Source organism: Cryptomeria japonica, chromosome 6 (genome assembly GCF_030272615.1).
Source record: "Cryptomeria japonica chromosome 6, Sugi_1.0, whole genome shotgun sequence".
In the NCBI taxonomy this organism is placed as follows: Eukaryota; Viridiplantae; Streptophyta; class Pinopsida; order Cupressales; family Cupressaceae; genus Cryptomeria; species Cryptomeria japonica.
This window is the reverse complement of record NC_081410.1, coordinates 408,655,994-408,667,317: the sequence shown is the minus strand read 5'-3', so window position 1 is coordinate 408,667,317 and position 11,324 is coordinate 408,655,994.

Here is an 11,324-nt window from a genome sequence, read left to right as displayed (position 1 = left end):
GTAAGCCGATCACCATCTTCTCTATCGTAGGTAGGGCATGGAAATGAAGGTGCCATAATCTTCTGTGCCAAATTTCATTCAAATTTGGAGTCTCATGAATCAAGGCTAGAGGTGGAGTGGTGCAAAGTCTGTAGAGGCCCCCTTATCTTACTCCAATGGTGTGGGCTTTCTTGATGGTGGAGTTCTTTGGCCAAGAAAGTACCTTTCCTTCCATAAAGGTTAATCTGTAACCCTTAGCTTCAAGTGCAGAAATTGAGACAAGGTTTTTCTTTATACCAGGTACAAATAGAACTCCAGTCAGTTGTAGGGATATGCCTGACTCTAGGTTGATATTGCAGGTTCCTATTCCCATAACTGGATAATTTGAGTCATCACCAATTGTCACTTCTTCATTTGAACTTTCCACAAGTGTATCTAGGTGCTCACGAAATCCAGTGATGTGTCGAGATGCTCCGCTATCAATCACCCATGTGTTGAAACTAGAGGTGACTTGAGTAGAGAGGGCTGAGTAGAAGACTAGCTTCTCAAAATTACTCCCTTTCTTAATTTCTGCCATTGAAGCTTGTTGTTTGATCCTGTCTGGACACTTCATTGCATAGTGCCCATATTGGTCACATCTGAAACATTGTACTTCAGAAATGTCTCTCTTCTTCTTTGAAGACCTCTTCCCATTTGAGTTGTTGTCCCTCTTTCTCTTAAAGTTCTTCTTTCCTTTCTTGTGGGAATTAGAGTTTATAACTTGAATGTCTTCATTACCATTGTTTTGTTTTATTCCTCTTGTGACAAGCCAAGATTCCTCTTGAATGCAATCGGTTTTCAATCTATCAAACTTGGGAAATTTAGAACGAGCACCGATTCCTTGAATGAACGATTCCCATGAGGTAGGAAGTCCATTTAGGGCCATCATAGCAAGTTCTTTGTTGTCTACTAGATGTCCAACAGTGGATAGTTGATCCCTAAGCTCAATGATCCTCAAGAAATAGGATGTGACTATTTCTCCTTTATTCATCTTTATATGGTGTAGTTGATTCTTTAGGATGAGAGCCCTACTAGTGTTGTTGATTTCATAAATGCCAGCTAGTGCTTTGAACATCTGAAAGGTCGTCTCATATTTAGAAATAACTGGTATAATGTGGTCTCTTACTGAATCCATAATTATCTTAAGGGCCTTCTCACTGTCCTTGCTCCACAAAATTTTCTCTATATCATCAAAGGGTTCAGGAATTTCACTTTTGACATGGGAGTGAATTTTATTTTCTTTCAAAACAAGCATGATCTTGAATTTCCAAGATACAAAATTTGATGCTCCATCTAATCTATCTTCAAACCTAACTCCAGTTGACATTAGGATTATGAGAATGCGATCTTAGTAAGAGCTTGGTAAAAGTTTATGAGATTGTTACATAATTTTAATATGATCTTCCTTAACTTGGCTCTGATACCATGTTAAGTTCTTTCAAAATTCTATGATCAAAATAGAAGAGATAGAGATATGATCTGAAAGTTGTATTTTATCTGCTATAGCGTGTTTTGAAGATACACAACAATTATTAATTTCGGTGTATCCATCCTCCTCAATGTAAGAATGCTATATAAGTGGATGAGGGGTTACATAGTGAAGAGATATGTCTTCCCACATGGGAAGACACATCTCTTCCCTACGTACCTCTCACCACAATATATAAACTAGTCACCATTTACTTACCCGATCGGAAGGAGTGCGACTTGTTTGAGAATCGCTTTACCCCTCGATACCATGAACGGTGTGTATATATATATATATCATAAGCATGAAATAGTACGACCGACGTTACAAAATTTAACACCTAGACCAATAAACAAGAATGTTATAGGAACAAAATGGGTCTTTTAGAACAAACTAATGAAGAAGGAGAAGTGACAAGGAACAAAGCTAGATTAGTTTGTAAAGGATATTCTCAAGTGATGAGACTTTTCCTCTAGTGGCAAGGATGAAGGATATCAATCTTGCATTTGTAGCTCACAAGAAATTTAAGGTGTATTAGATAGATGCCTGAAAGTCAACATTCTTGAATGGAGATTTAGAGGAAGTGTACCTAGAGCAACCTGATGGTTTTCAGTTGATAGGGGATCCAAACATTGTGTGTAGAATTAAAAAGGCATTGTGTGGTCTCAAACAAGTGCCTAGGGCTTGGTATGCAAGGTTGGACATGCATTTACTTAGCAAGGCTTCAATAAAGGTAGAACATATAGTAATCTTTACCTTAAGTTCGAGGAAGACAAGCTTCTAATAGTTGTTGTGTATGTTGATGACATAATCTTTGGTGGAGATGATGGTGTGTGTAAGAGATTTACAGAAGAAACACAAAGAATTTGATATGCCAATGATTGGTGAGTTGTGTTTCTTTCTTGAAATTTAAGTTGCTTAGCTAGATAATGGCATCTTTGTTTCTTAGGCTAATTATGTTAAAGAGATGTTGAATTTTTTTGGTATGGAGAATTCTAAACTAGTAAGTACCCCCATGGCTATTGGTTGTCATTTGAGTAAGGATGATGAGTCTTTGGGAGTGGATTATATTATATGTAGATCTATGATTGGTGGACTACTATACTTGACTGCTTTTAGACCCGATATCATGTATGCAGTGTGTTTGGTTGCTAGAGATCAAACCAATCCTAAGCAATCTCATGACAAGGTTGTTCATAAAATATTTAGATATTTGAAAGGGACCCTGGATTATGGTTTGTGGTACAAGAAGGATAATGATTTCTCTTTGAAGGCTTATATTGATGCTGACTAGGTTGGCTATGTCAATGACATAAAAAGTACTAGTGGTGGTTCATTTTTCTTGGGAGATAGATTGGTTTCCTAGTTTACTAAGAAACAAAATTTAGTATCTTTATCAACTGTTGAGGTGGAATATATTGTTGCAACATCTTGTTACACTCAAGTGATGTGGATGAAACAAATATTGAAAGATACCAAGGTGGTGTATGATGAGCCCATTCCTTTTATGTGCGACAATGCAAGTGCTAGAAACATTTCAAAGAATTTGGTAATGAATTCAAGGACTAAACACATTTCTATCCGGTATCATTTTCTAAGAGAGAGTTGCAGAGAAGGAAGTCGGATTGAAACATGTGCCACAAAGGATTAGATTGCAAATATCTTTACTAAGGCTCTTTCAAAGGACACTTTTGAGTATCTTAGATAGAAGCTAGGGGTTATTGTCCCTCCTTATAACTAGATGTATAAGTTGGCACATCTATCTAGGGGGAGAAACTCAAGGTATATCTTTTGTCTCTTGTATTGATGTGGTTGTTTCTCTCAAGGGGAGCAAGTAGTTTGTTAGTTGTGTTGCAAGGGAGAGAGAATGCACGTTCTAATAAGAAAAAAATAAATCTAAAAGGGGGAGATAGTGTAGATGAATAAGAATGCAAAATTAGGTGAAGACATGCCATTTGTTCTTGATGCCAAAGGGGTAGAGATGCTAATGAAAGGGGGAGTTATATATTGATAGTTGATTATTATGTCAAAATGGGGGATTGATTGTGTTGCCATCAATGACAAAGGGGGAGATTGATTGTGTTGCCATTAATGCCAAAGGGGGAGATTGTTGGCAATTTTTGTGTTGTTATTAATGTCAACCTACAACTTGTGTGTTGTCATTAATGTCAACCTACAACTTGTGTGTTGTTATTAATGTCAACCTACAACTTGTGTGTTGTCATTGATGATATATTTGATGGTATGTTTGGTATGCTAATTGTCAGAGTATGGAAAGATTGTTGGTAGGTGTTAGTGTTGTGAGAGTACATATGGATGATGGTTGCAAATGCTTTGTGTTGTGGATGTACACCTTCTTGGTGTCTGATGTCTACACTCAATTGATTTTGATGATGATAGTGTGCTTGATAGCAAATATAGTATATTATGTTATAATATTAAGATGAGGATTAAATGCATTGAGATGAAGATTAGAAGTATTAAGATGAGGATTAGAAGAATGACAATAAAGTGGATATAATTGTGATGATCTTATGTATGCTACAGGATGATAGTTTATATCTCTTGAGTGAGAAAATGATGAATTTGGGATATTTTGGTCCTTAGAAATTTGATTGATTAAGTTGTTGTAGGAATGTATGCTAAAGATAGTTTGGAAGAGTGCTCTGCATTGCTCCTCATTTGGTGATATGGTATTGTAGATTTGAACATTATGTGTATTCTTTGTGGACATTCCACTTCTATCTTTTCAAGTTCCTGGTGTTGCAACTGACGTGGTTGGTAATTGAAGTTTGTTGACAATCTGGTTGTCTATTAGGCTTGGTATGGAAAATGCTCTACATTTCTCTACATTAATGTTTTTGATGCTATGGCTTAGATGACATGTTTATGTTGTGTCTTAATTTGAATTTCAGGTGCTGATGTGGTTTGCAAGAGTTGATAATGATGTTTTGTTCATGACTAAGTCTTGTAGCCTTTCGGAAGTGTTTTGTATCTATTTGCATTGTGCTAACATGTTTTAATGTTTCAATGTGAAAGAAGTATTTGGGAATGTTGTGGGATGTTCAAGGAATGCCCTTATGTGTTCCACATGATGTCAGATGATTAATTTGGTGTTGCGTTGTGACTAGTATTTGTGTTTCAAGGTAATTGCGCTAGTTTGATCGACATAATTTTTCTCTTGCTTATAGTGTATCCTTGGGTGTCTTTGCTTGCATTGGAGATTGTGTTAAGATGTATTTGGGTCCTACTTTAGCATGTGGGGATTCACATTAAGCTAATTGATTTGAAAAATATGTTTTTTTTAGCCTATTGGTTATGTGCTACATAGTTTATCTACACGTTACCTTGTTGCTAACTTTGGTGATATGGCATTTTAGGTCCTCTCTATTTCTTGGATTGGACTGCTTTCACCACAATTGTGTTTGGTGATCGAGTTGATAGGACTTATATGTTTGTCCCCTATTCTAGCTGGCCTAATTGATGTTTGTAATGAAGAGGATGATATATGTATGTTGCCCCATATTTGACATACCCAAAATTTGAACTTCAAATTGGTCCCAATGTTGAGCGAAGGCCCAAATATGTGTCTATGCATAACGAGTGAGCATGTGATCCAAGGTTGTTGTCAGTCAAAATGTGAAAAATGGATGAATATTGAAAATTATAAATAATTGAAGACAATCTCTTTGTGAAAATGTCCTAAGCATCGTTTTGTGTCATATGACCAATTTTTGCCTGAACTCAGTTCATAGTTTGCCATATTTTAAACTTTCAAATTTTGATGCTCCTCACTTTAAATCAATTAAAATCCCACACCCAAGGTATCATCATGAGGAATAAATGATGGTAAATGCCTATCCTCCTACCTTGAAGGCGTGTTTCGAATTTTAGAACCTAACTCCTTACCATTTAAAAGTTATGACCATTTTTCCTAAATTTGGGTATTAAATTTTGCTGAGAAATATTTAAATTATATTTCAAGAATAATTTAATAGTTTCTATATATTTCCTATTGAGATCATTTTGAAAAAAAAAATAGTTATTTAAAATATCTCTCATCTCCCTTTTTCTCACTTTGTGGTCCTCGGCTCCAAAAGTCCATATCATAACCTTTGAGAGTTTAAGGTTAAGAATGTTCCATTTTCAAGCATTCCTAACCCAAATTTATAACCTCTCACAAAAAAGGTTAGGAATGCTCCAAAACGGAACATCTCTAACCTTATTTGCTAACCTTGTGTGGGCCTGCTTTATGAGTTACATGTTGAGGTTTGAAATGCTCCATTTTGGAGCATCCCTAACCTTTTTCACATGTTGAATAAAAGATGCTCAAAGAAATGTCATCTCATGGAATGTTTTCCAGAGTGCTTCAAAGCAAATGCAGTCTCATGGCGTTACATAGTTGTAAAATGTGTACAAAATGGATTTTTCATGGAAGCTCTTGAGAATCTTTGAAGAAATGAAGCACGTATTTTGACATTGCAAGCTTTGTTTGCATTCTTTAATGGAAGAAAGATATACATACATCAGTCATGTGAACCTGTGGTGGCCGTGTTGAGATGTTTTGTAAATAATTACAAAGCTAGAGAAAGTGATTATGTGAATAAGGATGGAAAATGCTTCAAAGAAAAATGGTCTCATCGATGCCACAACTTACACCTTTCCCATGCATATTGAATTTGGAAAAATAGACAAGCCATGTGAATAGCTGGTTGAGTTGCCCCAAGAAACGATACTTGCCAAACTATAATGATTGTAAGATTTGCAGAAAATGGATTCATTGTAAAGGCATTATTAATTTCAAGAAAATGCAGGTAGAGGGAGTAAAGCCAATTTCATGATGATATCCAAAATCATCATCTCTATGCCAAAGTGAGAGCTTTGAATAGAAACATGGAAAATCACAGAGTAAGTAAAATTTTTAGCAGAATCCCTCAAAATGATGTCATTCCATAAAGTGTAATGTGCGACAATTAAGATTCTTGTGAGATATTACACTTGGAATGCATGATGAATGTGAAGTGTAGAAAGCAAAAAAAAAGGGCAAACTAACTACTTAAACCATGTCACACTCCCTCTCATAAACAATTTACGAGTAGATGAAAATCGGGGAAGCATAGACAAGGCACACAAACTATTTGACAAAATGCTGTGTAGGAAATGTGGAAGCGTTGACATTGCACATGAACAATTTGATAGAATGCTTCATATAAAACATGGGGAGAAGAGTATGCACGTGAACTATTTGACATAGTGTTTTCCCATGGTATCTTGGGAGATTCATAATAGGTTTTGAATGTCCGCAAAAGCATTACAAAATGGAGATTTTGTGAAATGTTTGATTGTTTGCTTTGACTGCCAAGCATTTAAAATGTAGAGTTATGGATAAAGCACCTGAACCACTTGACAAAATAGCTCAAACAAGATATCATCTATGAAAATGTAATGATGGTTTAATATGACAGGTTGACGGATTGTGCAAATAGCTATTGAGCCAAGGACAACACAGGTGAATTGCTTGATAGAGTACATATGTCACTTGATTGAATATAATGCTCACATAATCTGTGCAAATAGAATTATTAAGCCGACTTTGAAAACTTCAAATCATATTCAATTTGCAATTATAAAGCTGCCATTTTTGTTTTTGCACCAAAATGGCTACCTTGGTAATCATGTACATAAATGTAGAAACATAGATAAGATGCATGAATAGTTTGTCAAAATCCCTCAAAGCTTAAAAGATGCAAAACGTGGAATCATAGACTTAGTGCCTAAATCGTTTGTCAATAAATGTCTAGCGGGCATAACATCTCTAGAAATGTGTTTTAGAAAATTTCAAATTCCACAAATATTGTCAACATTCTTCTTGACTACGTAAGCCAAAATGGGTGGTTTTAAACTCCATTAAAGAAAAAGGATTAAGGGGAAATCATCAGATGTCTATATTGTAACTATTCTAGCAGATTTGTATGTATGTGGATGTATAGAAAATAAATGTGAACTGTTTAATGCCTCAAGGAGAAAATCATGTATTATTTGTAGATTGAGTATAAAAGATTTTGTAGAAATGTTGTGAGTAGTTGTGACAGGATGGAAGCTTCAAACAACGTATAGACACTCATCAAAATTAGTGAATGAAAGATTTTTGTCATGTCAGCAAGCTGAAGTGAGTGTTGTAGTTAGTTATAGACATCATCAAATAGGGTTGAATTGGTGATAGTTTTCCGGTTACAATGAAGTATAAGTTTCATAGCCCTGATTATGCACCCATTCTCAAATGTACACTTCTAGACATTGGTGATACAAAATTAAGATGTGAACCTTCCAGATTTTTGGAAATCAATGGAAAAGAAGGACAAAACTTTGACAACTCAAAGGTTGCTAGATAGTGGATTGGCACATGCAACAGGGTACCCCACATTAGTCCAATGCTCGAAATTACTTTTGTAATGCATGAAAGCATTTAATTAGGAGACAAAGGAAATAGGGACAATAGAAGGTAATGTGGTGGCTAAACTTGATCTAGTCTCTATTGCCATAATATTCTGATTTCCTTTTAGAGACCAATTCACAGAGGTGAACTAAGAGTATGCAGATAGTTATTTTATCAATAATGAAGCCCAATGTTTGAATAATATAGCTATAAAATGGTTGGCAAAACCAAGAAAAGGGAAATCACAGCTTCCTAAAATAATACACAGGTCTCTGTTGATAGAGGATATAGCCACCATGGTTATTTTCTTGGACCAGATCACAGGAAATGAGGATTCAAATGACTTGGAGGGGTGGATGTTTTTGTTCGTCAATATCATTTGTGAAGGCATGTAGTTTATTAATTGGGATGAGATTATTAGTAATAATCTTTGTGATCAGCTACTCAAATTGAGAAAGAATTATAATTTCTATATGAAATCATTATCTCTTTTATGCCATTGTTGGGATGAAGAAATGGCTAGGGTTGAATGTTGAAGGCATTTATGATGATGCAACTTAGATTTATAATTATCATCTGTAGCTATAGTTGGAGGAAAGATATCATCATTTCAGGCGGGTTAATCATACCTTTACTATGTTAACAGTAATAGAACTACAAGGTAACATTGGACTCAAAATTACTCCAGAAGCATCAACATTGGTACAAAAGTATGGTAGTTACTTCATATAGTTTCCAAAGTTCACATACATTCAGATAGGAGGTTATGATGGCTGCCCTCTCATATTGCCAAGGTTTGTTGAAGATAAGTTGATCCTCATTGAGGTATGCAAGCAAATTGCATAGGTCAATAAAATTTGCCAGAATAAAAGGAAAAGCATTATATATTTTCCCATTGGAGTCGGTTATTACAGCTGTGAGAGCTACTCAGATGCTCAAAGTATCAAGAGGTCTATATCAAAGATTCACTTGTATCCTTATGATATGAGGTTTCCTTTTGATAGCAAAGGGTATGTTGCAGGAGAGTTGGAACTTGGTGTCAGATTTGAGCACTTTCCTAATATAGAGAATTTCTGGCAAGGTTGTGAAGACGATTTTGAGGTACAAAAAAGGGATTGGATGAGGTTTTCTGTCAAGCAGATAGTTGATTACAAAATTGAAATAAATGTAAATGGCATTGAGGACGATGAATCTGATTTGATTGATGCTTTTTATTTTGAGAGGATTCAACTTCATCCTCTTCCACCCATTAATTGGTCACTTTCAAAGATAAGAAGCATTCAGGAAAGATCAGCCTATGTGGTTTGAAGAACACTCGAATGGGTTAAAAGTAAGAGGACTGAGGCTACATCAACCAGACCTTCACATAAAGGTAATACTTCAAAAGATAGAAGTGGCACACAAGGAAGTTCTTCTCTTCCAACTAATTCACAAAGGTCAAAGCCAGTTTTGAGTCTAGACCAAAATATATCCAAGGGAGGTGATGATGAAGAAGATCTAGAAAAAGGAAAGGATATTGCAAAGGCATGTGAGGTTAGCTCCGTCATTAAGAAAAAGAGATCAAAGACAAAAGGAAAGACAATGAATCTTGCCCTGGAGCTAGAGGCTGAGTTAGAATGTATTTCACCTCAACATCTTCCTAGTATTGATAATCAACAAATTCCCCCTGTCTCACCTTCTATCATTATTTCATCACCACAACATGATGATTTTGCCATTCATGAGGAAGTTGAAATGAACAATGTCCATATTGAAGTTCAATCTCCACTCTTTCCAAACAATCCAACATCTTTAACCTCAACATTTGTGAATAATCAAGAATCATTGCCATCATCTTCATCATTTTGGTTACAACAGAGCTTATAGAATAAGAAGAGAACTATTCAATTGATAGCTCCTAGTTTTGATGCGGTTGCAAATGCACTTCACAGGATAAGCAAACCCAAGAAAACAAAAGTTGCATCCGGATTGGGAATCAGTCCTTCATCAGGAAATTTATATGTTGAGGTAGCCTAGCCTATTGTTGAAACAAATGTAAGTGAAACTAGTGAGACAAATTTTAATGTGACGTGGGTGGATCTAGGACCTACAACACATGAGGGAGTTGTTCAAAATTTTTAAATTTTCGCAGCTATTCTTGTTGACAAAGCAAACAAAGATAAGGAAACAAAGGATCAACTAAAGTAACAGATACAGGCTCTCTTATCCTATATCAGATCTATCGTGGATTCTTCAGATACACAGTTGGAGTTAGCATCAACTTTGGCATTAATGCATGTCAAGTGAACTATTGAAAAGAAGGTGATTGAAGATATACATAAATGCATGAGACATAATAAAATGTTACAGGAATGGATTAATCAAATGAAGTCAGAGACATTAGACTTCATTGAAAAATCCAAGGATGTTCATACGAAACTTGATGTACAGGAACAAGAAATTGCTACAAAATTGAAGAACGTCAAAGAACAAGAATGTCTTGGCATGATACTTTGAAAGAATTTTAAAGAATAGCTAAAACATATATGAATGTACTCATTGTTGAGAAAATATTCTCTCATAAAGAAGAAAATCAATCCAGTACATGGTGCAAGAGTATAAGTTGGAAATTGGAGAATATCAAGCAATGCTTGAGTGAGTATCAAAAACTCTTGGTAACTTGTGAACAAACGAAAATGAAGGTAATAGAGAACACAATGAATATTATTGGTGATATATCAGTAAAGGAGCAATTTTAGCAAATGGACAGTCAAGTGCTCTTAAGCAAGTTTCATGAAAGAATCAATACTGAATTAGCAGATGTGCAGGTTTCAGATGCAGATAGAATGAAGAGACTCAGTGTTATTTTAGTTGCCTTAGATGCTTGTGACATGCCTTCATATTATCATGATTTGATTGACATTCATGATGACCAAGCTACTGCCAAATTGAAAATGAACAATGTGATCATTCCCAGGTACAAGTTCATGATAGATGCTCTCAAAGCATACAGCTTGTTCAAGACTAAAACACCAGTTCAACGGGATCAAGTAATCAACCAACACGTTTCTCCATGTTATTGAGAATTGATATCATGCTTTTATCTTTGTATATTCTCTTTTGTTGTGTTTGGATTAGTTAGTCTCAAGTTTTATTTTCAGTCTTATTGTATAAATTGAGTTTTTCTATCTCATGGAGTCAAAGGTTAGAAGGTTGAATTTTTGTGCGCATAAATGTTCAAGTTATTAACTCATTGTAATTTACACAGAAAAGAGTTAGTTATTAACTCAGGATTAAAGTTGGTTATGAGGTAGTTACCTATGAGAGGTTATAAATATTGGATAGATAGATTTTAGAAGGACTATTTGGACTTTGTGAGTTTTGGGACATCAATTTTTTTGGATTGTATAACTCCCATCTTTT